The 26,600-nt window shown below is 40.3% G+C and overlaps 1 protein-coding gene across 5 annotated transcripts in view; it reads left to right on the top strand.

The window, feature by feature from the left end:
• Positions 1 to 26,600, top strand: part of SULF1 (sulfatase 1) — a 158,310-nt gene that overhangs the window by 7,943 nt on the left and 123,767 nt on the right. For 4 of the 5 annotated variants that reach the window (XM_057532226.1, XM_057532223.1, XM_057532225.1 and 1 more), the window contains exon 2: positions 26,151 to 26,245. The gene's annotated coding sequence lies outside the window, so the exon portion shown is untranslated. Of the gene's footprint in view, positions 1 to 16,184; positions 16,440 to 26,150; positions 26,246 to 26,600 lie in introns of those variants that run through there. The other variant, XM_007185028.3, reaches the window with a different exon arrangement.

Below are 26,600 nucleotides of genomic sequence, written 5' to 3'. Positions count from 1 at the left end.
AATTAAAAGGGATGTCCACAGAGCCCCCTACTGGAGGAGCTGGAACCGGAGCCGGGCAAGACTTTTCTCCATATCGTTAAGGATGAATCAGAGCTGTGATTCATCTCCATTCTTTACAAACTCCATGGGGACAATTCATTTACCCTCTTTTACTCAGTTTCCTTCTCTACGGGGATATGGTGATCACAAAGTGTGGTTATCAAGGTTCAGTGAGATAATAAAATTAAGCGCCTAGAACTTAGTCAGGATTCAAACAGCTGTATTCTTTTTCCAAGATGGCAGAAGGAACCACTTGAGTTAAACTGTGTATGTCATTTTCAAGCCAAGACGTAGTACTTTTGAGTCAGAGGATTTGTGTAGATACAGTTTGGGAATACAGTGCAGAGAGGCACTCGGCAGAGGAGAGGGTGGAAAGGAAGGGGAAGAGGGAGGGAAGAGGGGTGATGGAGGAAGAGAGAGAAGATGAGAAAGGAGGAGGAGAAAGAGTGTGGTCCTTGGTTGCCTCTCATCTGTACTCTTTTCTATTTTAAGCATGTCATGTCAGCTAAATTAGGCCAGACTCTAGAGTGTGGTGATACATCAGGACACCAGGTAGAGAGGTTGGATTTCATAGTTGAAATAGATGCCTTAGGAAGTTTAAGCAGTAGATTTTTCAGGAATGGGGAGAGAGATAGAGAGAGAGATACAGAGACATAGAGAGACAGAGAGAGAGAACATACAATTGGGAGAGTACCAGGAGTCCAAAAAAAGAAAAAAAGGGTTGCCTATTCTCATCAGTGACATTGGGAATGAGGAAAGGCTGGGTGTAAGAAACATTGTGAAGAACTAAATGACCATCTCAACAACTTGGTAATTGGTCAAACAGAGGACAAAGGAAAGACAAGTGACAGAGAAGACACTGAGGCTTCAAGCCCAGGTAGACAGGGAATGGTGACACCACCTAAGGAAAATGGGGATGCTGGAAGTGTAATTTCATTTTGCAACACCATAAATATCCCCAGCTATGGTTGGGATAACTTTATAATGCAAACACAGGTAAATATATGTGCATATAAATGTTTAGCAATATAATTTTAAACAGATAAAATCTAACTTTCTGATCATCAGTGGACATAAGACATACACAACTGATGTTTTTTATGACATATTCCTCCTTAGAGAAAAAGAATCTTTTCTCAGATTAAGAAAACAGTTGACCTGATAACTATTCTAGTGTTTTTAAACTTTAGGGTAGTAAGGGATTTTCAAGTCAAGAACAACAAACTACTTCTGCAAAATACCTATAATTCTCTTCTTTCAACTAAGAAAATGTTGCTGGAGAGGGACATATACTTTAAAGAGTCTAGAGGCAAGAAGAGATGAAATATTTAAGTTGCTTCTGCTCAGAACTTTCAGCTTCTACCTTGGTTGACATCCTTTTGCAGAATGTACGAATGACATTTTACAAGTGATATTGACACTCCCTTTTTCACTAACTACAAAGACAAATCATTTTTAATTTTAAGGTTTGGGAAAGGTTTTCCCACCCCACCCCGCTGCTTTGCTTTCGATCTCCTCTTGTTCCACCCTTTTATTTTGTTTCAGCCACAGTTCATTTTAAGCTTCTCTCCAAAACAGGAGAGCCATTCTTGATACTAAATCAATGAATAGTTTTCAGGATTAGGTATAATTTTATTAGAGGTAGAGGATTATATTTGCCATTTCACAGTCTTGCACTAGATGTTGGGGAGCAGCACGATTAAAGAATACACTGCTTGAGTCCACCAGATTTGGAATTTAAAATGTAGTCCTGTTGCTAGAAATTTGTGGGAATAACATTGACCTGTGGAGACCTGACAGCATTTTGATTCCTCAAAAGAGACTTGGGTTCTGTTCAAGTTTCTAATGAAGACTTTGGCCCACTTTATTTTACTCAACTGAGTTTTCTGAACCATGTTCCCTGGTTCCTGTGGGAGAGATGCCAGCCTAAGTATCAGCACCTGTAAATCTCGTTCTCATTTAGGGTTGCATGGGGGTTAAATTGGCATGAGTCAGCATACACTCGGAAACTAGTAATGGCTAATGACTGAATTGGTCATTCTTGAGACATCCAGTGCAAGGAACCAAGGGAAAAAGATAGAATACACAAGTGCCATCATTAGAGCAATAAACATCATCTGCAGCGAGCATGAAAGCTGGATTTAGCTGTCAAGTTTAACACTAGGTCTCTTCAGCTGGTGTCCACGTAGGTCAATGGGCTCTTGTGCGTATTCGGAGATGAAGGTATGGCATATGGACTGATACGCCTAACCTCCTTCATCTCAGACTGTCTAAACTCAGATTTCAATTCAGGATTCTACTCCTACGTGTTCAGCTTGTCGACCTGTCTCAGGGGTACAAAGACTTCTTCAACGGGAGAAGCGTGGTCTTTGTAAGAAAAGAAAAATGAATAAATGGAGAGGAAGGGGGAAAAAAATACCAGTCAAAACATGTTCTGTCCAAGAGTCATGTTTTTTGACACAAAAATAAGGACAGAAGACAGAGAGGAAATAAGCTTTATGAAACACTTCATGCATAGCGATTGTTATTCTCAGTTGTTTTGCTCGAAAATCAGAGACCCATTGAGCCACCATTCTGGTCAACCACTACAGTTATCTCAGAAGTGGAATTGGAGATGTTTTTCCACTTGCTTCTGCCACTGTTCTAACCCCTTTGGAAGCTTAGAAAACCCCACTGGACTGCCTCATTGGCTTCAGGTAAATCACATTTCATGCTGGGCAAGTAGTAAATTAAAATGTGACTAGCAATGAAATAAGATTTGCTAAATAGTGGCAGTAGTGTTATAGCTGGGAAAAAGAAGCAGGGTAGTAAAGTGGAAAAACATTGGAAACCTGGATTCTAGAACTTCGCTACCGTTAATAATGAGATATTGAGCAAATTAACCTTTCAGGAGCATGCCACCCACTACCTTTTTACCTTTATTCTGCCGTTCTCTCCATCTAGATTACATTATTCTCCTTAACTGGAAAACTCTGCTCTTCCCTTAAGACCAGTCTAAATAAATAAAGCATTCTCCTTAAAACTAAAAACGATGGTGGGGGGAACAGGGAATGACTTTAATCCAGTTCTGCGTCACCTCTTGCTTCTAAATGGAGCTTACACTTTATCTTTCTTCTTCCCATTCATCTTACATATCACTGTTAAACTCATCTTCCTTTAGCACTTTTCATCCTGCCCTTCCATTACTCTAAAATAGCCATCTTCCAGTTTCCTACAGCATCCAGCCTAAATGAAACACCAGCCTTTAAGGACCCACATCATCTTTTCCACTACAACCATCCCCTTTCCCCAATGTGCTTTCTGCTCTTTCCTAAGCTGGTCCAGCATCTCCTAAATTTACATCACTTACTTCTACTACTAAGGATTTGCTCATACTGTTTTCTGGGCTCGGGCTGCCCTCCCATTATGGTTGTGAATGTCCACATCTCACCCATCCTTGAAGAAAAATTACCCCCTTACCTCCACGGAACTTTCTTTTCCTAGCTATACCAACCGTTAATAATGTCCTTCTCATAGGTGATCTCTTACCACTTAAAATGTTGCCGTATAATTTTAGCTCTTAATTAGGTACAATTGTGCATTTCTTGCTATTCTTCATAGATTTTTAATATTGCTTTCTCTCTTTACTATTAGAAACAATAAGGTAGAAGTTGAGTTTTAAACCTCTGCATCTATCAAGTATAGCTTCAAGATGGTATATCTGATATATAGGTCTTCATTATATAGTCATAGCCAGAGTAGTCAACGATAATTGGGACAGAAAATTGCATTTTAGTCACTGAGAAATTTTAGGAAACTAATCAAAAGTAAATTCACAGCTACACCAGGCAATTCTTTTGACAATGTGGAAAGCACTGTCTCATGCACCAGTTTTCTGGCTTAATTTTTTTCCTTCTTCTGCCCACATCACTGTCCCAGGGCTACATTTGAGCCAGCTGGATTCCATCCAGAAACAGATTCAAATAGACAATAGGCCAACTAGAATTCCCATCTTCCTTGATTAGATGCGAAATTGTAGAGCTGGGTGTCACTCACACATCAGCCACGCAGGAGTCTATGCTATCAATTAATTTCTCTTGAGAGCTGAACTGAGGTGATTGTGACAATTCCATTTTTAAGGACATGTAAAACTACAGCAAGACCAGAATTTTAAGGACAGTGCTAGATAGACCCGTCCCACCTGAATGAAAGTATCCACTATCTGCTGCATATCATAAATTAAAATGCCCTGTAAACTCCACAGTAAATCATACTGTTTGGGGGGGGGGTTGTTTGTTTGTTTTTTGTCGTGGGATTTGACTGTAAAAATTCATTGGCTCAAAATCACATTCTCATTTATAGGACAATTTGCCAGTGAGATGAGAGGCTTTAAATCACTTAGAAGAAAGAGGAAATTATCACACATTCTGTCAAAGCTACCAGATATTATGTCGTGTAGTTTCTTAAATAATCAGAATTAAGGCTAGATTTCCCAGGAAAGGCACGGAAAATATCATAGAAGTACAGAATATTAGAGATATACCTTAGAGATCATCTACGTAAAATCCCTCATTTTACATCTGAGGAAACTGAAGCCTGCCTAAGAATCCTAAAACTCATTCTTACCAGAGATAGTTCTATAGGCCAGGCTTTATCAAAAGGTATAAGGCAGTAAAATTCTACCAGGATTAACCGGAGTTCATGTGTCAGTTGTACACTAGAACTAAGGAGGACATGGAGGTATGAACCCAGCTCTCCCATGGCCCCTCTTGCTAGTGCCGTGATGAAAAATCAGAGACTGCAGAGAATTCTTGGAACTGGAACAAATACCAGCAAAAGCATTTACTGTTTAGATGGATTCTTTGCGGAAAATCCATTCTACCAGAAATACCCAAGCACTGATTCGAAAGTTTGTAGCTTTGTTATCAAGAGCCTTGTTTGTGAAGGCACTTTTTAACCTTTGCTGAAAGACTGCTACCCAGGCAAGATGACAGTATTTACCATCACTCCCTCAAAACATTTTCCCTTGAGTGAAATCATTGGAACTTGCAATCTTTGGGTAAGCAAAGCAAATATGTCATTTCTGCACACCAGAAAACTGAATCTGAGAGAGGATTCTAGAGAGCTAGTGAGTGGAGTAATCAGTGTTAGAACTCATGGCTTCTAGCTCCTGCTTCACTGCTTTACGCTTCAAGTGATTACAAATATATTACGTAGGGAAACCTGTTGCCTTACATCAGTTGGGCTGTCCCTCAGTGATGTCACCTCATTGAGAAATAAACATTTAAATACGTCCCCAGGTACTGGACTTTTCCCAAGAGAAGTATAAGAGCCATATTCTTCACAGCTTTATAAATTATGTGAGTATATATACCATTATATACCTACATAATTTATGTCTAAAACTGATCTATTTGTAAAGGAAGTAAAATTAATCATTGTTGGATTATAAATGTCTTTCATAACCATTAACTTACATTTTTCATCTTGCACTATTGAGAATAACAATTTAATAATTCAAAATAAAAGATTAACTTAGAATCCTTAAGTGTGGTTTTGATTTTTTTGAAAAAATAGTTTTGTTTTTAAAACATGTCCTAGATTTCTTTTTGTTGTTGTAAGTACCTAAAGAAAGCCATTATAATTTTCAGAGCAATGAAAGAAATATGCCACAGGAAAAAGAGTATTTGCATTCAGATTGTTAAGTTATTGGCTATATTTCAGTTCACTGGAGGGTGTGACTGGAAACCTGGTTATTATTATAAAGAAATCAGGCTTACCAGTATTACATCTGCTGATGAAAGGGAGAATTCTATTGTCAATGTAGAGGTAATTTGGCAGAATAATTATGTTTTTCATATAGCTAAACCTTAATCACAGCGAGTGCTGGAAACAGATTCTATGAAAAATTATGTCTTTGGTCCTTAAGAATACTTTGTTCATACTATTTTCAACTAAGCCTATACATTGACCACTTCTATAAAACATGCTTTCCTATTTCTTATTTGTATCTCAACTGTTGTTTATAATGAAAATAAAGCAGGTCATTTTCACTACTCAAAGGGAGGACCAGAAGAAACAAAGCTGAACTCTTCCCAAACTCTCTACAGCTCTTTTGTTCTGCCTCTGAGCAGCAACTGCCCTTGAGTTTCTATGATTTTTTCTCAAACGTGCTCACAATCTCCACCAAAGAGACCACATAAAATGGCAAACTGTTAAAAATAAAAAAACAACACAAAAAAAGATGCAGGTCCTTCCAGAAGTAATATAACTTGAGAGCATCTTTCTCGTTTCCCTCACCCATCACAGAGACTCCTAAGTTTGCTCAATCTTTAGCTTCTTATACAAATTGAAAATGGACTTCCTTAGTTTGTCCTTCCTTAGTTTGTCCTTCCTTAGTAATTCCTCTGATGTTTTATGAAATTTGAGTTTTCCCAATTTATGAAACTTTTAATTTTATATAACAATTTATACATTCCAAAGTGCTTTCCAACATTTCATTTGATTTGTACCACCCTGTGGAGCATTGCACCCAACTAAGTACCTGTGTCATTGAAAGATATTTAGGGTTATAAGACCATGAGGTATGCAACTTTCATTGAATTCAAGGAAGAACAAACAAACAAAATATATACATGCAAACATACATAAATTCATAGAAAGAGAAAGTGAGTGACCAATTGATAAAAAGATTGGGGCAAACTATTAGCAATACATGGATCTGAGTAAATGGTATGCAAGTGTTTTTTCTATTATTTGTGCAACTTTCCTGTAAGTTAGATCAATTCTCCACACCTCAGATTTTTTCTTTGTAATTATTTTCAAATACAAACTTTTTTATAAAAGATACAGAGACACAGGAGTTAAATAATTTGCATATGCTAATAGAGCTGATTAGAATCCAGGCCTTCTAGTTCTCCACACTTCCTCCAAACCTATAATCTATTCTTGTATAAACTGAAAAGTAATTTCCACTTAAAATATTTATAAACCACAATTACATTTTTTGCCAGTCATCAGTAATCAGTACCATAGCTCAGGGAAAACTCTTAATTATTATTTACCTATAACTTTTACTTATATATCATATTACCCATTTCAAATCATTTTTACAATCCTATTTTATTTGATCCTCATAACTCTTTGGATGAAGTAGATAGCACAGGCATTATTGGACCCATTTTACAGATTAAGAAACAGGCTGTGGAGGTTACTTCTATCATTATTGTTCATAGCTATTAACTGGCAGTCATATTCTGCAGAGAGATACTCAGGTCCTAAAATTCCAGAACCAGTACTCTTTCCAATGTATGCCCTTGACGTTCCAATGCCTTTTATACTCCTAATGACCATATCTAAAAATTCTAGGGCTCATGCTTTATTTAGCAATAGAAAAAAATAACATTCTCTTAAAGAACAAAACTAAATGACTGAAAAAGATGCCTGTGTTTTATTTACTAATATTATACATAATAACAGCTAAGGTTTATTGAATACCTACCTGCTGTGTGCAAGTAAGTGCTTTATATACATTATCTAATTTGTTCAACATCTCTATGACATGCAGTTCTCATGGTCCCCATCATACAAACAAGGAAACATGTCTGAGAGTCTGACTTGACTACACTTGACTGATGTGTAGAACTATAGGGGTTAAGGCAGGACCTGGACCCCTCCGAACTCCTACCATTAATTAAACTGTCCTATTCCACATTTTCCCTTTTTTTGCTTTAAGCTCAGTTGATATTTTAGCCAATTTCTTTTCCATATATTCAGTGACCTTTCAATTCTGCAATCGAGAGAATTCTTTCCAGGAACACAGTTTGTACGGAAAAGCATATGTTTGAAAAAGCAGGTACCGCATCCTATTTGTATCAGCAGCAACCCCTGGGGCACATTAAACATTCAGTAAATGTTTGTTAAATGAATAAATGATGTTTGGAGTTCTCTATTAAAAAGCTTCTAAGACGTCATGATCTAAATACTAAAATACAAGACCTAAAAATAGAGTTGGTTCAATTTGCCAAACCTCGACTTTACAGCAAAACACACAGTTTCAAAGCCAGGAAAAAAAAATGTAAAGAAGAAACCAAATTTCACTTAAAAAGTTTTTTAAGCCAGCTCTTGGAAACTTGAACTGCTCTGTCAATAATCTGACGGATTTCGACTGTCTAGATAACCTTTTTTGGATAATCTCCTGTCTCTATGACAAAAGTCATACTCAGTCTTACTGCTGGGAGTCCATGATTTTTCCCTTTGCTATAACCAGTCAGGATAAAAGGTGAACACAGCTGACTTACTATGTAAGGTGCCCTCGCAGGTGCCGGCTGACGATGCAGGAAGGAACCAGTCAGGGAAGACGTGAGGTCACGGTAAGTGGCAGGATACAGGGGATATACTTTTACACCTCCTTTCTTCCAACCCACGATTCCAGCTGTCCCTTTTGTGGTTTCTTCCCACGCCAAAGTTTCCAATAATATTCACTTGTATCCATTTTTCCTCAAACAAGAATAGTTAGGTGAGCCAAGAGGACCACATTCTCCTACCTCTTTCCTGCTTTAGTAATATGACCTTTGTCCTACCCCGTGCCTCGCCCCCCAGCGCACAGACACCTTAAGTGCACAGCTTAACTTGATTGCAATGTCAGGGAATTTCAGGGTAAAAAGTGCATTCGTGGAAGTCAATCACACATCGGGTCTCAGGTTTCTCCACTTGGCACCGGTTTATAGCATTAAAGCAATTCCTTTCAGGCGTGGCCCATTATCACTCCTCCTGCTGTCCATCAGCCTTGCCTCAGGCTTGGGCTCTTAATCTCTGGTTCTTCTTACTAATGCACTTGCCAGCCCCAGACACGGGTACTTGCAGATTCTGCAGAACGAGGCTTTCTCCTGTCTTGGGCTCAGCACATCCTCTATCAGCATCCCTCAGAGACTTCAGCCCCTGCGGTCAGCTATGTCCCCCACGCCTCTGTTTTCTCCTCATCTTCTCCGCCCAGTCTGTGCTCCTATGCTTTGCCCAGCCCCTGCTCTCTAGCATATATGTTTTTGCATTTGCCATTTTTTCCTCCACCTGCTCACAAAAAGACTGGAGGGGGGCAAACTGGATTCGGCATCACTAAATATCTTGGATGATATTCCCTCGGTTCGTTTTTTTTCTATATGTCTCTCTAATCCACTGTTTTCTAGCAAAAGCTTTCTTTGGATTTCTGACACCAACCCTAACAGCTTGAGTTGACCTGATGCCCTGAATAACTGTTTGTCTCCAGGGCTGAAGTCACAACAATAACATTCAGGTTATTATTAATAATTATCAGTCATTGTCTTTTTAAAGAGACCCTTACTGTTATCTCTTTGTATCATTTAATATTTATATTTAAATACAGAAACCTAAGCAGCTGTTGCCAGAGTCACCGCTTAGTTCGTGCTCACTGAAGAAAAGAATGTTTTTTTACTGACTCAGGGCAAATAATACTGAACTAGTGATTAGGACACAAACACCCTAAAAGAGCCAGAAAAGGAGGGAGAAACTGAATGATACTGAGTACCGGCCACGTGCTGGACACTGCTATTCACTTTCTGACTTCATTATTCCTGTACTACTCATTCTAGTTAGAAGAAAAGGACCTAGACTAAAAACTAAAAAAAAAAAAAAAATTACACACCTGTAGAGCTAGGATTTGGACCCAAGTCAGTTTGTCTTCAAAAATCAATTCCGATTTTTTTTTTCTCAAAAGAAAGTTCTACATAAATGCTAAACAGTAAAACCTCATCATTAATTACATGAGGGAGTTTACTTTTGCCTGAAATTTACACCCTTTTTTTCCAGACTAATTAAACTGCCAATGCCAGGAAAGTGCTTCTTCCCACAATTTACTAGGCTTTTTGGTAAAGAGCTAAATGAAGGTTTGCTATCAAGCTAGCGAGGCAGAGAAGACTGAGATTCCAATAAAAACTTGCTAACTGGTGTGCAACACCAGGCCCATTAAGAGTGGAACAACTCCTACAGAATACAGACTGGTCTCTACATCGTTCATTAAGGGCTGGCTTAGACTTGTTCTGTTGGGTTAACTCCCAAGCCGGCCCTGAGAGGGTTGAAACAAACACCCATGGAAGACACTATTGGTTATTTAGAATCTAGGGCATCATGATGAACACGCTGTTTGGTGTTTTCCATGAGGCATTATTACTGTTGTTCCAAATTAGCAAGACATATGTGCGCTTACTTAATGCGTTTTCTCTTGATTTACATGGCCTTGCTTCTTAAATCATTTCCAGAAATCCTTAGGAAATATGAAAGGATTTTATCAAATGAACGTGTTATCTTTTCCTCCAGCAGAATGTCAGACCACTTCTTGAAAGATCCTCTCCAAATTCTTCAGCTCGAACCAATTTTAACAAACTTGAATATACACACCATAATTAGGAAGCCAACTTATTCAGTTCATTTGCATCCGTCTAAATAATTTTTCCTGACAGATGACTTCCGTTCTAAGTACCAAGTACTTTTTAATCCTCGGCAGGTTATTGCTGAGGATAAATGATTTCACATTTCCCATAAAGATGCCAGTCATTAAGAATATTAACACGAATTCCTTCCCCTTGAGTAGAAAGGAGCTGTCATTTTAGCAATGTTGCTGTGTCAGCCTTTCTATTGTCAAACACAACAAATGATGAGAAAATCAATTTACTCTTTAGAATTAGTCAAGTGAGGAATTCTTTGAAGTGGCCGTGCAGGGTTTTGCCTGGGTTCCGTAATCACATAAAAGCGAGTACTGTATATATGTCGGTAAAATGTTGTGAAATTTAATGAGGACTGTTTGCTGCCATAGACCTTCCAGACATAATCTATCTCTGAAAAAGAATTCCCCACTCCTAAAATAGAGGTTTGATGAGCACCAGATGTGCTTCAAATGAACCCTTGTCCAACTGAACTAAGAATATATTTTGATCTGTATGAGGCACAGTCCAGAGACAGGGGAAGTGATTCTAGCACAGCCTGTGTTGAGGTTGGTGGTGGAGTTTGAATGTATTTATTTACTCCATAAAGCTTCTCTGATAAGGTAAAATGCAAATGAGCTTTTAATGAATCCTTTCTAAAAACTGGAGGATGTCATACTTGCTGCTTATGAGACAATTTACAATTTTATTTTGTAATCTAAGATGTGTGGAAGAAAGCATTTCCACGGGTAGCCACAAACTTTAGAACGATCTGTGTCCTGGCGATGATTTGCAAGTTCCACAACTCAGTTTCTCCACCCATAAAGGGAAGATTAGATCGTTGTTCAAAAATGACAAGCATTTAATATTTGGAAATGACTAAATAATGAAGTGCGTGGATTCTATAGAAATGCTGAGAAGAAAAGAAGATTAATTTCAAGCCAAAATCTAGTACAAACACGACCTTCCTATTGTAAATCTCATGAACAGGGAAAGAAATTACATCGAAGGCTTTGTTTCTGGGGCTGAGAATATTGTACATTAATATTGCGATGTTTCAGTCGGAAAAAAACATCTGCTTATTATAATCTCTTGTCTGTAGAGATGCGAAAAATTCTTTCTGCTACATTGTTCTGAAAGAATGCTGTTAGTAAAGATTTAAATGACAGGCATGGCAGGGTCATCTTTTGATTCCTTTGCCTTTGGGCAGGACTAAAGTTAAGCCATCTCAGGAGAGAGAACAATGCTGTTGCTCGCAAAAATCTCCAGGTGAGAATGGTAAAAATTAAAAAGAGCAGATGGGAAAGCTCAGGGGCCTTGAAATTAATAAAGGTCAGTTTATTAGGTCAGTTCCGGCTAATTTCAGTTAAAAGTCATTTCTATTTGCCAATAGCCTAATGCTTAGCAAAACTCCAAAGGATGTGATATTTGGCACTAGTTCTCTGAAAATTCCATTTCGTATTAGTATTAATGTCTGGTCATTGTTTTGTTCGCCTCCTCTTCACCCTGTGGGGGAGGGAGGGAGTCCTGCCCTAGGGTTCTGGGATGACCAAACACAGGACATCTGACTTGGGACACAGGGGATCAAGAGCAGTTTACTAGTCACATACACTAATGACCCAGGGGAAGTGGACACTTTGTGCCACATGGGGCAACACAGAGGCACATTCAGGAACAGAGGGAACAAGAAGGAGCTGGGGGGCACTATTTACAATAGCCAGGACATGGAAGCAACTTAAATGTCCATCGACAGAGGAATGGATAAAGAAGATGTGGCACGTATATGCAATGGAATATTACTCAGCCATAAAAAGGAATGAAATAGTGCCATTTGCAGAGACGTGGATGGACCTAGAGATTGTCATACAGAGTGAAGTAAGTCTAAAAGAGGAAAACAAATATCATATAATATCGCCTATATGTGGAATCTGGAAAAATGGTAGAGACGAACTTATCTGCAAAGCAGAAATAGAGTCACAGATGTAGAGAACACACTTATGGTTACCGAGGGCGGGGGTGGGTTGAATTGGGAGATTGGGATTGACATATATACACTACTATGTATAAAAGAGATAACTAATGAGAACCTACTATATAGCACAGGGAACTCTACTCAATGATCTGTGGTGACCTAAATGGGAAGGAAATCCAAAAAAGAGGGGATATATGTATATGTATGACTGATTCACTTTGCTGTACAGCAAGAAACTAACACAACATTGTAAAGCAACTATACTCCAATAAAAATTAGTTTAAAAAAAAGAAGGAGCTGTGGGGAGCAGGCTCTGTAGTAACAAGATGGTAAGTGGTACCCTGGTTCCCAGGGACGATGTGATTGGCCTGTTGCAATGACTGTGTGGGCTGGCAGGGAAGTGAAACCTATTAGGATGAGGACCAGGTGGAGTGATGATGCCCAGCTATCGGGGACCTAACCAGTGGGGGAGCCTTTCCCACTTCGGTGGGAGCATTGCAGGTAAAAGTAGGGGGACTCACAGCCCTTTGGGGCCCCGTGAGGCTCAAAGACATCAAAGCAGCATGTGAAATCTTAGACTTTACAAGCCATGCAAGCTATGTGGACTTACGGGAGACTCACTTTCCCTTGGCTATATGGACCCCTTTAAGAGTAATGTCTTCGCCACACCTATGAGTAATGTCTTCGCCACACCTATGGTGTCTCCTGTGAAAAGAGTCACTTTTGATTGGACTGATAACCACGGGGGCATAAGCAGTTTTCTAGCAAGAGTACTCTCAGGCCAAGGCTATATAATCAGCTAGATGATGCACGCGGAAGTATCCTCTGCTACTTGCTTTGATTTGAATGAAAAGAGGACGAGAGCCCTAAATCACCAAATTACATATTTACTCCTCACTTGATCTTCATTTGCCACGAGGTGAATGTCGACTAATTTAGACAAGGAGCCAAAGAGACGAAAAATGGTCTATCGAGCCAAAGTCGAGAGTATGCCTGCCTTCAGTTTTCAAGAAGAACACTGTCAGGAAACACAATCAGGTCAGACGTTCTCTCACTTTCCCTGCAATTTAACCACTGGGGAGATAAAGGACTCAGGGAGATCTGGGGTTCCAGGCAGAGCTTGGACATCTGAAGTTAATGCTGGGCCTGTTATAAAATCTTGGGCAAGGCATTTAATCTCTCTGAACCTCAAGCTGTATACCTTTTTAATGAAGAATTTAAACTAGTTCTAGAGTTTCAAAATAATTTTTTTTTAGTAGCAAGACCCTTGTTTTAAACAAAGTCTAAAGTCACTCTATAAAACAGACGGAGATGAAGCTTCTTTGTTTGAATCCAGTGAATGGTGCCCAAGCCCAGTTGACTTGCTTGGTCTCCTCCTCACATTTGCTCCCTCCCTATCCACCCCCCCCCAACCCAAAATTCCTGAAGCACTTCCTTGGAAGTCTAGTGCTCCTTGGAACCCAGTCTGAAAACTAGCAGATAAGATTCTAAGGTTTCTTCCAGCTTTCAGCAGAATGGAAAAATCACAGACAGACTTAGATTCAAATACTAGTTCTGTCACTTCCTAAGCTGTATGACCAATTTTCCCATCTGTAAAATGAAGATTTTTTTTTTTTTAAACAGCTCTATTTTAGGACAATCGCTATGTTAAGAATGCATGTAAAGCATCGAGCCAGTGCCTGACACCTAGCCGGGACTCACACGTGGTAGCAATAACAATGGTCATGGCTCTGACTTGAGCGGAACAAAAAGAGAGATCTTACATGTGAACAACTGAATTGCAATGGGACCGCTGTCCTTCCAGAAGCCCAAACCTCACGAACTGGAGGCCAAAATTCCTCTTTAGAACCTGAATCAGTTTTTATTGTTCCAGATTAGTGGAAGCAGGAAAATTCTTCTAACTCACTGAACATTCTGTGCGCATGGGAGAGCATGTCGACACACCCCAAGTCTCTTATATGACATCACGGTCCATCCACCCACCACAGATGGCACTGACAGCACCCTGCTTTCACCAGAGACTAACAGGGGAACGTCCTGAAGAACGCTTGAACGCTTAGCCATGGAAATTCAACACCTGACAGCTCGCGTTCTGTATTTCACCCCATATCATAAATCACCAGAGAGCTATCGTTCTCATGTCGAGCTGCTGTTGTGATAGTCTGCATTCTTGCCACAGTGGAGAAGTTCTCTCATAAAACACATCCCAGAAGTCTGTGATTTCTGAAAATCTCACCTTTCGGGAACTTTTCTGGCCTTCTAGGAAGTAAGTTCCACTTCAGAGGTCTCCTGATGTGCAGTAGCAGGAACTCAGTAGAGGCCGGAGTTCCTGGTACCCTCATGAACACACGTCCTAAAGGAATGTGACTCAAGGTTAGACATTCCTCTCCACTTTTTATAAAGCTTTCTTTCTTTTAATTTTTTTTAAATTTATGAAAATTTCCAATACCCAAAAGTAAAGGCTATCACAAACCTTCCTGGGCCCACTGCACAGCTTCAAGAGCCCATCAACATGGGCTTTCACCTGAGCCCATGGAGGTTACACGGGGCCCCTCCACTCTAAGACTGATGGCCCAGGTGACATCACGTTGGCTGTCAGCTGAATTTCATCAACACTCATGAAGTGCCTTTCCTAGGCCACCCCGGAGAACCACCCAAGACCCCAGACTTATGAAACCAGACGCACATGAAGAATTACGTGCCGGGTCAATGGGGAGAAAAGAAGGGAAATTGGGGAAATCTTGTGGGGAAGATGGGATCTGAGCTGTGCTTTGAAGGAAATGGGAGTGAGGACATTCCAGGCTGAGGGGGAGGATGTGAGGAAGGGCGGTAGGGGAAGGAACGGAAAGGCCTTCTTTAGGGAATGATTCATATTCTCATGAGCTGGAGTAGGTGAGGGGCGGTAGGATGGGAAGCGGGTAATTAGTGGGGTGACACGTGGAAGCCACGAATGCCAGGAGGTTGAAGCTCCTCACATGTTGGGCAGCAGGGCCAGGAACAGGGCAGGAAAATAATAATCTAAGAAAACTGGAGGTAGCAGGATGGGGGAGGGAGGGTCGCAGGGAGGATGGGTGCTCAGAGTGAACCAGAACTTTCTCAGAGCCAAGCTCTGGCCTAAAGAACAGTCTGGCTGGGTGTCTTGCTCCCACAGAGAAAAAAAGCAGGGGCCCACGGAGATTGAAAATAGAGGATGAACATTGAGGGTTCGGCCTCGGCCCAGGGAACTCCCTGCAAACCATTATTAGGAAAACAAGAGACCAGGACGAAAGCAAAGCAGCAGAAGCACCTGGTCTGAGTCTAAGAAACATCCGTGTTTACTAAGCACTTGGTCTCTGGAACGTCTGCCTCTCCAAATACCACATCTTCCTCATCCACTCCATCCCGCCACGGGCGGCTACTGTGCCGGGTGCCGGGGAACGGGGAGCCGGGACCGCAGCCTGGAAGCCCTGCCTACGCCCCCTACCCCCCCCTCCCTCCGAGGAGCCTCTCCGCGTGGCCGGCCAGCCAGCTGCAGCGCAGTTTGTTTGCCGAGGTTTGCATACACATATTGAGTTGCCTTTTTTTCCAGCCAGTTCAGCAGTGTCCCGAAATTCACCCCCAGTGTAACTTCTGCCTCTGCTCCTCCCCTTCTTGGAACTGCCTTTTGTTTGTCTGGCAGCCTTGGTTCTATGGGGGTGTGTGATGATGATAATACGCGGGCTTATATAACCCTCCGCATCTCGCAAGCACTTCGCAGACTGGCCTTAATGCATCCCGGGGCCCGTGTCAGGCTGGGCGGCTGGAGCGGCTAATAGGAAACCCCGACCCGAGGCGCCGAGACCAGGAGGGAGGGCAGAGGGGGTCAGAGGCCGGGCCTTCCCGGCCCCTTGCGCCCGGAGGTCAGGGAGATAAGGAACAATGACTCTCGCCCCCAGAAGGAGGAAGGAAGCCCTGCTCCCACCTTATCTCTGCTCCTCCGCAAGCTCCCAGTTCCCAGAGCTTGTTCTCCAGGGAAGATTCTGAAGGCGACTTTTGTAAGTATGATGCTCTGCTTTTTCTTTCAAAAGGAGGGAAACAAAGTTTCCTTACTGCTGTGCATTTCATCGTATTTATTCGAGAGAATGGGATCCCGCACTCAGACGCTGCCATGATGGGAAGTGTGTTTCTGGCTAAAGTCCTCCATCCAGATGGGGCCCCTCCTAAAAGTAATAGGAGGGGAAAGAGGTTTCTGTTGATAATTCACTTATTAAGAAAATAGCACCAAGAGGAAGTGCTGAAATTGCCCCTTTCCCGGTGTCCTGGTCCTGGTGCTGGCTATTCTCCACTCACACACACATCTTGCCCTACAAAGGAGCCTTGGTTATTCACCTGGCTTGTTAGGCATCCAGAAACGAGGCAGCAACTTCCAGCTTCAGTTTCTCTGCTTTCAGTGCTCACAATTTCAGGCAAATACAGTTGTTGGAATTTTCTTTTCACAATATGAAATAAATCCCATTTTTTTGGCGTAGGCTTGAAACTTGCACTGGCTTGTGTAAACCCTGCAAAACACTGTAACTAGAGTGGACATGTGAATTCTTACGAAGTTTTTCACTGCATAGCTGAGGGGTCTAAATATTAAAGGAACATGGGCACAAACTTCTTAAGCACTGGCAAAACCCAAAGCTCTGTGATTGAACTATGTGTCTGTAAGGGATGCTGAATTAACAAGAGTATTTTTCTCAGGGGTGAGGCTCATGGCTTTGAGAAATTGTCTTTCAACAAAAGATGAATTTAAAACTCTAGGATAACACTCAGAGAGATACAAGTTCTGAACATTTAGAAAGTATGATTCACTAAATGAATAAGCCAAGAAAATAAAGTTCTATCTTGGGTAGTTGTTCAATTTGCATGTATAAAACCATGATTATAAGTTGGTGTACTATGAGATATAGAAAATTAGTCTTTATTTCAGGTAAGAATACTAAGAAATATAAATTGACGGTAATGTAGAAAAGCAAGGCCTCTCACTTTTAGTGCCGTTAAGTGCTATGATGGACCCACTGAGTGTGATTGCCTTTATCTTTAGATGAACAGCTATGAAAACCACACATAATGTGTGTACACCAGTGTGTGTGTGTGTGTGTGTGTGTGTGTGTATGTGTGTATAAAAGAGTTCGGGATACCCAAATGTATGTATATATTTAATTAAATATATATATATATTTAATCATCCGGAACTCGTATTTGTTGTAACTCTCCAGTGTTCAGTGTCTTACATGACAGTGTAATACCCAAAATAGACCAAGTGGAAAGATTTCATATCAAATTTCAGAATGCAATAGAGCTATTTATTCATTATTTATTCAACAAACATGGGAAACATTATAAAAGTAGGTCTATTTTTAAGATTCCCTTTAAATGACATTTCCACTTAAAATTCTCTGTGGCTTCCAACAAATTCTAAGGCATAATTAAAGTTGAAAATAAGACTGGATTCTACTTGGGTTTCCCCCTAAATTTAAAAGTGAGCTGTCAATACTAAAATTCTATACTCTAGCTAATTTTGCTACAAAGATCAGCCACATAATCTCAACGTTAGCCTCAAAAGCATACTCAGTCATGGCAGAAAGAACACAAACTATGATGGGATCTGGATTGGAGGCTTGGTTTTGCCATTACATGGTTATGTGACCAGCAGCAAGATCTTTCAGATTTTCAACCTCAGGTTTCACCTCTATTAAAGGAGACCAATACTACGTGTACCCCAAGGAGAACATTGTTGAAAGGACTAAAAGGAAATAATATATGTAAAGTATCTAGCACAGTGTCTGAAAATAGCAGTTTCATTCAATTTTAGGGCTTTTCCATTTGCTCTCTTTTTTCATCTTTGATTCAATGTCTTGGTTTTTTGAGCATTTACTGTGTTTTGCATGCTGTGCTGAACACTAGTGATACCAAAATGAAGAAGGTTAATATCCTGCCCTGGAAAAAGACCAAAACAACAGATTAATTTTCTTAACAGTATAACACCTGCAAACAACAGAAGTGTGTTGTGATTAAGTGACAGAATTGAGGCCTGAGTAATTCTCCCCAGTGAAAGTCAAAGGAACTTTTACAAAGATGATGTTGATTGGTGTGACTTTTTTTTTTTTTTTTTTTTAGAAGATTGGTGTGACTTTTAAAGTATCAGCAGGAGGTGTGGAAGGACATTTCAGAAGGGAAGAGCATTGGAGAGCAGACTTTGTGAGAGAGCCAGGGGACCGGGAACTGGTTTCAGTTGGTGCTGGAATGTTGAATCCAGGGATCTGGAGATTTAGTCAGGGGTCCGATCATGGATATTGTGGTGCTTCATGCTGAGGTGTTTGGACCCATTACTCTAGTAAAAGTCAAACTCATGCTCACGAGTCTTTTTGGACCAGCTCATGATCCAAAAAAAGTTTCTTTTATAGGTTCACATCCATATAAAAAGCTTGGGCTGAAATATGTCACCTATATCACTAAGACATTATTTGGTTCAACAGACTATTTTGTTTATTTGGTTTATTTGGTTTGTAGCAAACCCATCTCAATGATGGAAGCGTTGCAGCACAAGATCCTTACCTCCCCAGATCTGGCACTTTCAAGATTACTCTTGAGCCAATGGAGAGAAAAGGAAGGACTTTGCTTGGGGTTGAGAAGGCGGAGACTAGATGTGATTTATGTTTTAGGAAGATTTTATATAGATCAACTACTCTCCAGTGTGGAATGTAGGTTAGGCAAAGGCCTAGGGGGTGGTAATGCTATAAACTAGGAGACCGATTAAAAGGCTGCTGTTGTAAACAAGTGAGAAATGCTGAGGGCCTGAGCAGTGTAGGTAGACAACAGGGCACAGATTCTAGAGATATTTAGAAGGTGGAACATTCTCAACTTGAGGACTGAATGAAGGAATGAAGACAAAGGAAATGTCTATAATATTAGTTTTCAGCTTGGTCAACCGGGTAGCTATAATAGAATACCATAAAACAAGAAGAGGTACAAGTTCATAGAAGGAAATTGAGTTAGTTGGGGTAATGTTGGCTTGAGAGGTTAAACTACAACATTAAGTAAAATAAAAAGTCAGTTTGGGGGACTTCCCTGGCAGTCCAGTGGTTAAGACTCTGGGCTTCCAATGCAGGGGGCGTGGGTTCCGATCCCTGGTTGGGGAACTAAGATCCCATGTGCCGCATGGCGCAGCCAAAAAATAAAAGTTGGTTTTTGTTTAATCTTTTTTTTACATAAGTGGTATTGTTTTTGTTTGTTTGCTGGTTTTACCATGTTGTGTTAGTTTCAGGTGTACAGCAAAGTGATTCATACATACATATATTCTTTTTCAGATTCTTTTCCATTATAGGTTATTACAAGATGCTGAGTAAGTTCCCTGCGCTAGTAGGTCCCTGTTGGTTATCTATTTTATATATAGTAGTGTGTATATGTTAATCCCAAACTCCTAATTTATCCCTCCTCTGCCCCTTTCCCCTTTGGTAACCATAAATTTGTTTTCTATGTCTGTGAGTCTGTTTCTGTTTTGTAAATAATTTCATTTGTATCGTTGTTTATAGATTCCACATGATATCGCTTATATGTGGAATCTAAAAAAATGATACAAATGACATTGCTTATATGTAAAAAGTGGTTTTTAAAAAGTATAAAATTGCCAGATTTATCTTAGAAGTTTAGAGAAGAAACATAAAAACCGGGCTCTCCCCATTATGCTCAGCTAGCTCCCCCAAGAAATGTCAGTCTCTGGGCTCACGGGGCTCTGAGCTTTCATCTCGTATCCCCGCTGTTGAGTGGATTGTTTCCCATTCACTTTTCAACAGGAAGGCCATGTCCAGAGCAGTCTTGCCAATAACTTTGTATACCCTCAAAAAGAGAAATATGTACATCTTCTGAGCCTTCAGAAATGAGCGGAGACTGGGAAAAAGATCCGTGGGCAAGTAGAATACTTATTCATAAAGAACACATACTCATGAAGAATTTATACTTATTCATCAAGAAGCAGCTCTTTCTTTAGCAGGGTTTTTTCCACTTCCGTTGAATTGGGGTCCCACTCAGAGACTAGAGTAAAAGAGGAAACTTCTAAGACTAAAGCAAAGGAGATGATTTCTTACCTGGGCATGACGTACCCCACAAACATTTCCTTCTTCTTCAGGCTGAGCAGGAAATTCTTCCCATTGACTTGAATGGTGGGTAACTGGAAAGGAGACGTAGGTCACGTTTGTGAGTTTTTTAAAGATAACAATGGAAAGAATCTTAACATTTAGAATGAATAGAAAACGGTCTAATTAGCAGACAGGAAGCTGAGGTCTGATTACTTGATAACCTTAGTTTTCTTATACCCTTTCACATCTTCTATGGCAAAGCCTCTATCAGATTTCCTGGATTTCAGAGCTCTCAACCCCACCTGAACACTTCAGAGCAAATACCATTTATTACAAAAGGGGCTGAGCCCCAGCCTTCATGGCTGGTCTCACAAAGTCGTATAATATTTCCTCCTGGAAGGTAAACTGTATCAACACATTTAAAAGCAGATTTAAGACGCTCTTGTCACCTCTAAATATAAAGAGTTTTATCACTCATCAGAAAGATAGTATTTGATTGTAATCTGAATTCCATCTGGCTTCTGATGGCTCACTTCAAATTCCCCAAACTTCAGAGATTATCTTTGGTTTTTGAGATGATAAAGAGGTTTCTATTTTTGCTAAAAATGCTTCCACAATAAAAAAAAAAAAAAGAAAGAAGAGACCCAGAAAAGAACTGTTACTATCTCAGTTATACAAAATAATCACCAAATATATACTTTAGAATAGGGTGAGCTTGTATCATGGGAAAGTTCATTCGTTAAAGAAGGAGTAAAAAAAAAAAAAAAAAAAGAAGGAGTAAGATATATTGGAGGGAATTCCCATTAGCATGATTGAAAGGATGAGGAATATACAGCTTCCATATATGGTGCTGGCCATTCTATTTTTAGGTTACTCAAGCCTTTTAAAGTCTTGGCATCCTAAGCAAGGGCTACAACTTCACAATCTTTTTGGGTTTGCCGGCATAACGACTGAGTCCAGGCTGGGTGCTGCCTGAGCCACTGTACTCTCCTATGCAGTGTTTGAAGAGGGCTGGGGTGCAGCTGTTCTGTCCCCCAGACACCTGAGTCCAGAATATTGCTGAATTTTGCTTCATTTCTGTGCTCTATGGAAAGCTGGAAGCTCCCCAACTCTCTCGGGTTTGGCTTCCTGTTCACATGTTTTCTGGTCTCATGTCATTGTGCATGAAGTAATAGTCCCACATGCGTGCACCATCCACAATGGCAAGATTTGTGTGGCTCGGTGTAAGCTTTCTAATGAGGACATTTTGGACCTTCCAGCAACTCCTTAGGGAAAGCAGTTTGGAACCGGTTATTACTTTCCAAGGTGAAGGGAGGAGAGACAGAATGCATTTCTGCAACAGGACTAAAGTCACTTTTAGGAGACAATTAAAGGACAACTGCTTAAGAAAAAAACAAACATTTCTTTTACACATCTATCTAAACACATGTATGTGTACAGTATAAAGAAATGCCTCCAATCCATAGTTTTAAAATATCAGTTACTGTTTCAGCATTTCACTAACTATGAATGGTGCTAGTGTTTTCCACCGGGGACTGTTATTTTAATGACATTTCTCTGCAGCAAAATCTGATGAGTTCACAAAGTTTGAGAGCCAGGAAATGCAGCTCAGTTTCTGAACAACTGAGAAAGCCAGGAGAGCTCAGTCCAATCATCTACTTGCTTTCCAGCATGGATTCCTAAGTGCTAAGACAATAACACACTAATACAGAGAGAGAAGCCAAACCAAACTTTTCAAAGCACAGCTCTTAAACCATCAAACTTAACTTCCCGACATATTATCAGCAGGTGAAATTCTGGGGCACACCTACACTTATTTGTGGATGTTAATGTCAAATTAATGGGCACATGTGCCAACATTTTATAGAATTTTAGAGCAGGAAGTGATTTTGGAGGTCTTCCAATCTTCCCTTTTATTTTACGAGCAGAGAAATTGAGACTCATGTGAGTTCACTCCAGACACACACACATATATACATCTGAGTCCTAGGCCGAGTCATTGCTTGCAGAAAATATGATAGGTCTGGCTTAAGAAAAAGGAAGGAGAAAATGAGCCAAAGCCGGGCCAGTGGTTCCCCGTTCCATTCAAGTTTGTGTGGCTCAGCTTTAGGGCTGTGGGCCACTCGTTTATCCTTGCTACAGGAGCCGTTCAGGGTCTCAGATTAGATACACTTGACCAAAACTTGAATAAACTCCCAGACAACCCAAGTGTCAATGAGTGACTCAGATCCTGACTACATTGCAATGCTCAATCCGTGCAAGGTGTTCTGGGGCCACGTTGTGATCAGAGCATAAAATGTAGACAGAGCCCCAAGTACAACTCTCACACTTCGGAATCTGAAAGCCTGACCAGAGAGACGAGACCTTCCCCCGTCTAGGCAGCAGTGGAGACCCTCTCACTAGATGCTACATCGTGTAGTACAGATCTTAAGTGTTGTAAGTGTTCCGGGGAGAGAGAGAAATGAAAATTGAGGTGGTCAGCTGATCCCAGAGGGGTGCTTAGAATTTTCATATGTGGAGGGAATAAAGGTAAAACTCTTCTAGCAGAAGTAAAAGCATGGAGAGGGTCTCGTGGCTCGGACCCCAAGGAAGCCAGGCTGATGGGTGCTCTCCAGCAGCACTTGTCAACCTGAGCAATGGACTTGAGCCCTGGTACTGATTTCCATCATTATCTACTAAACCGTTACTGAAATAAGCACCCCCTGCCAAAACTAGGTATAAATTACTTTAATTATATTTATATAACTATAAATCCACAATAATATAATTACACTTACATCATTGAAAATCCAAAACAGATTGCTAATTAAAGATAAACAAAACCATAAACCAATAATATTCTGTTGGTTGGAATCAAATTAATTGGTTAAAATTAGTAATATTGGTTTTATTTGCCAAATGATGCTGTTTTGCTGAAACTAAAGAATAAATTTGTTTTAACCAGTGTTCATTAATGAAATTGTAAAAAAGAAAAGAGAGATAAATATTTTAATTAAAATTTTCCATTGCACATTTCGTACTCTATTTATAGTGAATTATTACAAGTTGGCACATTTAAAGGCAGAAAGGATCCAGGCAATCCAATTGCTGGTGTCGAGATTATGGAACTAAAAACTGTGGTGGTTCAGTCATCCTATCGCCTTACTCTCTCTTGGCAAATAAAACTTCATTCAGCACAGCAGGAGTATTTGACTCTCACAAGCGTACACTTATCAAGCAGGTATAAATACCTGCCTCTGTTCTTTCTTTAATAGCCTATAGCTCTAAATTATTACGCTGTTCTCCTGCACATTATCATATTAATGATGACAAAGCAAAGTCTCCGTTTATAAAATGGATGAAAACCCTGGTCTCATTCCATGCAAATGTCTTTTGATTGCAAATTACTACTGCAAGGGAAGTTGTATCTTTATTACTGGCTTAAAAAAAAATTCAGGGCTTCCCTGGTGGCGCAGTGGTTGAGAATCTGCCTGCCAATGCAGGGTACATGGGTTCGAGCCCTGTTCTGGGAAGATCCCACATGCCGCGGAGCAACTAGGCCCGTGAGTCGCAACTACTGAGCCTGCGCGTCTGGAGCCTGTGCTCTGCAACAAGAGAGGCCGCGATAGTGAGAGGCCCGCGCACCGCGATGAAGAGTGGCCCCCGCTTGCCGCAACTAGAGAAAGCCCTTCGCACAGAAACGAAGACCCAACACAGCCAAAAATAAAAATAAATAAATAAATAAATAGATAGATAATATCCTTTAAAAAAAAAAGAAAAGTCTCCTTGGAGCTTCCCTTAAAAAAAAAAAAAAAATTCAGTGCCAGTAATAATGATCGCCGGTGTTTCTTGGCCACTTATGCTTCTAAATTTCTTACGTGGATGTTTGCGTGTAATCCTCACGTCAACCCTATGGAATAGATAACGATTTTTAATCCTCATTTCTCAGAGGAAGATACTGAGGCATAGAGAAATGAAGTAACTCGGTCAAGGTCAAAATAGCCAATGGATTCTGTAGGCTGGAATTCACGCTGCTCCCAGTAGTAGATTCCGAATAACAGAGAAAGGATGCTGTAGGCTCTAATCCAGCGTGACCACAGCCAGATACTTGTAGCCTCACATTCAAATGTAAACTTTTACTTTGGAAGATCACAGGGTGCCGTGCATGATTATAAACATAAACATTTATATGTCTTCCCGGAACATATATAAAAAGTGGAGATCTGCGTGATGCTTATAATAATTTATAATGTTATCAGAGAATAGAAAAGTTCTTCTAGAACTCACCAACTTCCAGGATGAGAAGCACAGGGGCGTGGTCAAAAGCTGACTGGGTTGGGTGTGTCAGATGACAGGGGGTGGCGGAAATGGGTGGAAGAGTTGATCTGCCAGGAACAGAAAGAGACGTGATAAGGGTAAGGGTGGCATGGGAGGAAGAGTCCTGCAGCAGGCAGCCAGCTGCAGGGAGGTCCTACCACAACAATCTCCCTAAGAGTGAAGCTTCCAGAACAGAGCAGAGGACCTGGGACTGTCCACATTTAACCTGAATCACCAGGGCCAGTTCAGAACAAGAAGAGATTCCAGGTCTATTGTATTGAAATAATGTACACCTATTACCTCTGAGAATATTCACTAGTGAAGAGGTAGGGCTCCACGTGAAATGTCTTAGTATTACACAGGCAAGAGAAATATTTTTTAAATGTAAAGGAAATTTGGAGTTGTGAAATAGTGTGTGTTGTTTTCCTATTCTTCTAGTTTATGTCTTATAGCTTGTATAGTCTTATAAGATATAGCTACTATATATCTTTCCTCTTCTAATTTATATATCGTATCTGCACTTATATATAGCATGCATATGTTAAATGTGCTCTTCATGTCAGCAAGATTGCTTCATCAGATACTTAATGCATTAAAATGGGTTTTTCCTCTTATTCAAAGTATCGAAGTTGATTTTAGTCACTTACATATTTCAACTGTCATAAATGCAGAATAGAAACAAATTTAACCACTTGAAAATGCTTACTTTGCTTCTCATCAAATAGTAGCTTGCAGTCACTTTAGAAGATTTCATGATTCTGCATGTTTTCCTCTAAAATAGGTCTCAGAACCTGAAATTAGACATCATTCAACTTTTAAACTTGGAACATTTTGTAAACCTTTAAAAAGAAACTCTTCTTTATTGGCCTTACGAAATCCAGTTAGAGAATAATATGAAATGAGTCTAATGGAAAGTCTCTCCCTTGATGAAGAGAAAGTCAAATGGAAACTTCTGTAAAAGGATTGAATGACCCACAATACTTCAAAATCTCTTGGAGTGATTTTAAGAATCACCCTCAGTCTGGGGACTTCCCTGGCGGTGCAGGGGTTAAGACTTCGCCTTCCAATGCAGGGGGTGCAGGTTCAATCCCTGGTCAGGGAGCTAAGATCCCACATGCTTCAGGGCCAAAAAACCAAAACATAAAACTGAAGCAATATTGTAACAAATTCAATAAAGACTTTAAAAATGGTCCACATTAAGAAAAAAAAAAAGAGAGAAACAATCTGGATGAAATTTGAAGAATGCTATTCCTAATGATGTCCTCCTTTGAAGGTGTGAAAGGGCAACATCTGAAAGATAAATCACTGATGAAATGCAACTGATGGCACTTTTGCTTTCTTCCATCATAGGTGCGGACGGCCAGCCATCACCATCTGAGGAAGGTGAATTTGGCAAATGACATGCAGATTCTCCAAGACAGAATAATTGCAGAAAATCTTCAAAGGTACTCATATCAAATATTGGTCTCGATTAATTAAACCAAGGCACTAATTAAACCCGGGTACTCCATGTCACTTGAAGAGGGGAATGTGTCACAGGTGGGGAATTATCAGAAACTCAGGAGTCAATAGTCCCGCCCCTTCCTGTAGCGTTCTCCTCCTTCTTGGCTGAGAGAGCTGAAAGGCAGAGCCATTTCTTGAAATTCGTCTCCAGGAATGGCAGAAGAAGCATCTGAAGAATCATGTAACTTTATTAACATGTCATGAGATACTCAGGAAGCTCGGGGGAATTAGAGGGGTTGTTAATGGTAGGCCAGCTACGTGCAGTCATCCACAGTTTCAGGCATGAAAACTACAGAT

This window comes from Balaenoptera acutorostrata, chromosome 17 (genome assembly GCF_949987535.1).
Source record: "Balaenoptera acutorostrata chromosome 17, mBalAcu1.1, whole genome shotgun sequence".
In the NCBI taxonomy this organism is placed as follows: Eukaryota; Metazoa; Chordata; class Mammalia; order Artiodactyla; family Balaenopteridae; genus Balaenoptera; species Balaenoptera acutorostrata.
Note: the sequence above shows the minus strand (reverse complement) of the source record. Positions and strands in the feature narration are given on the sequence as shown.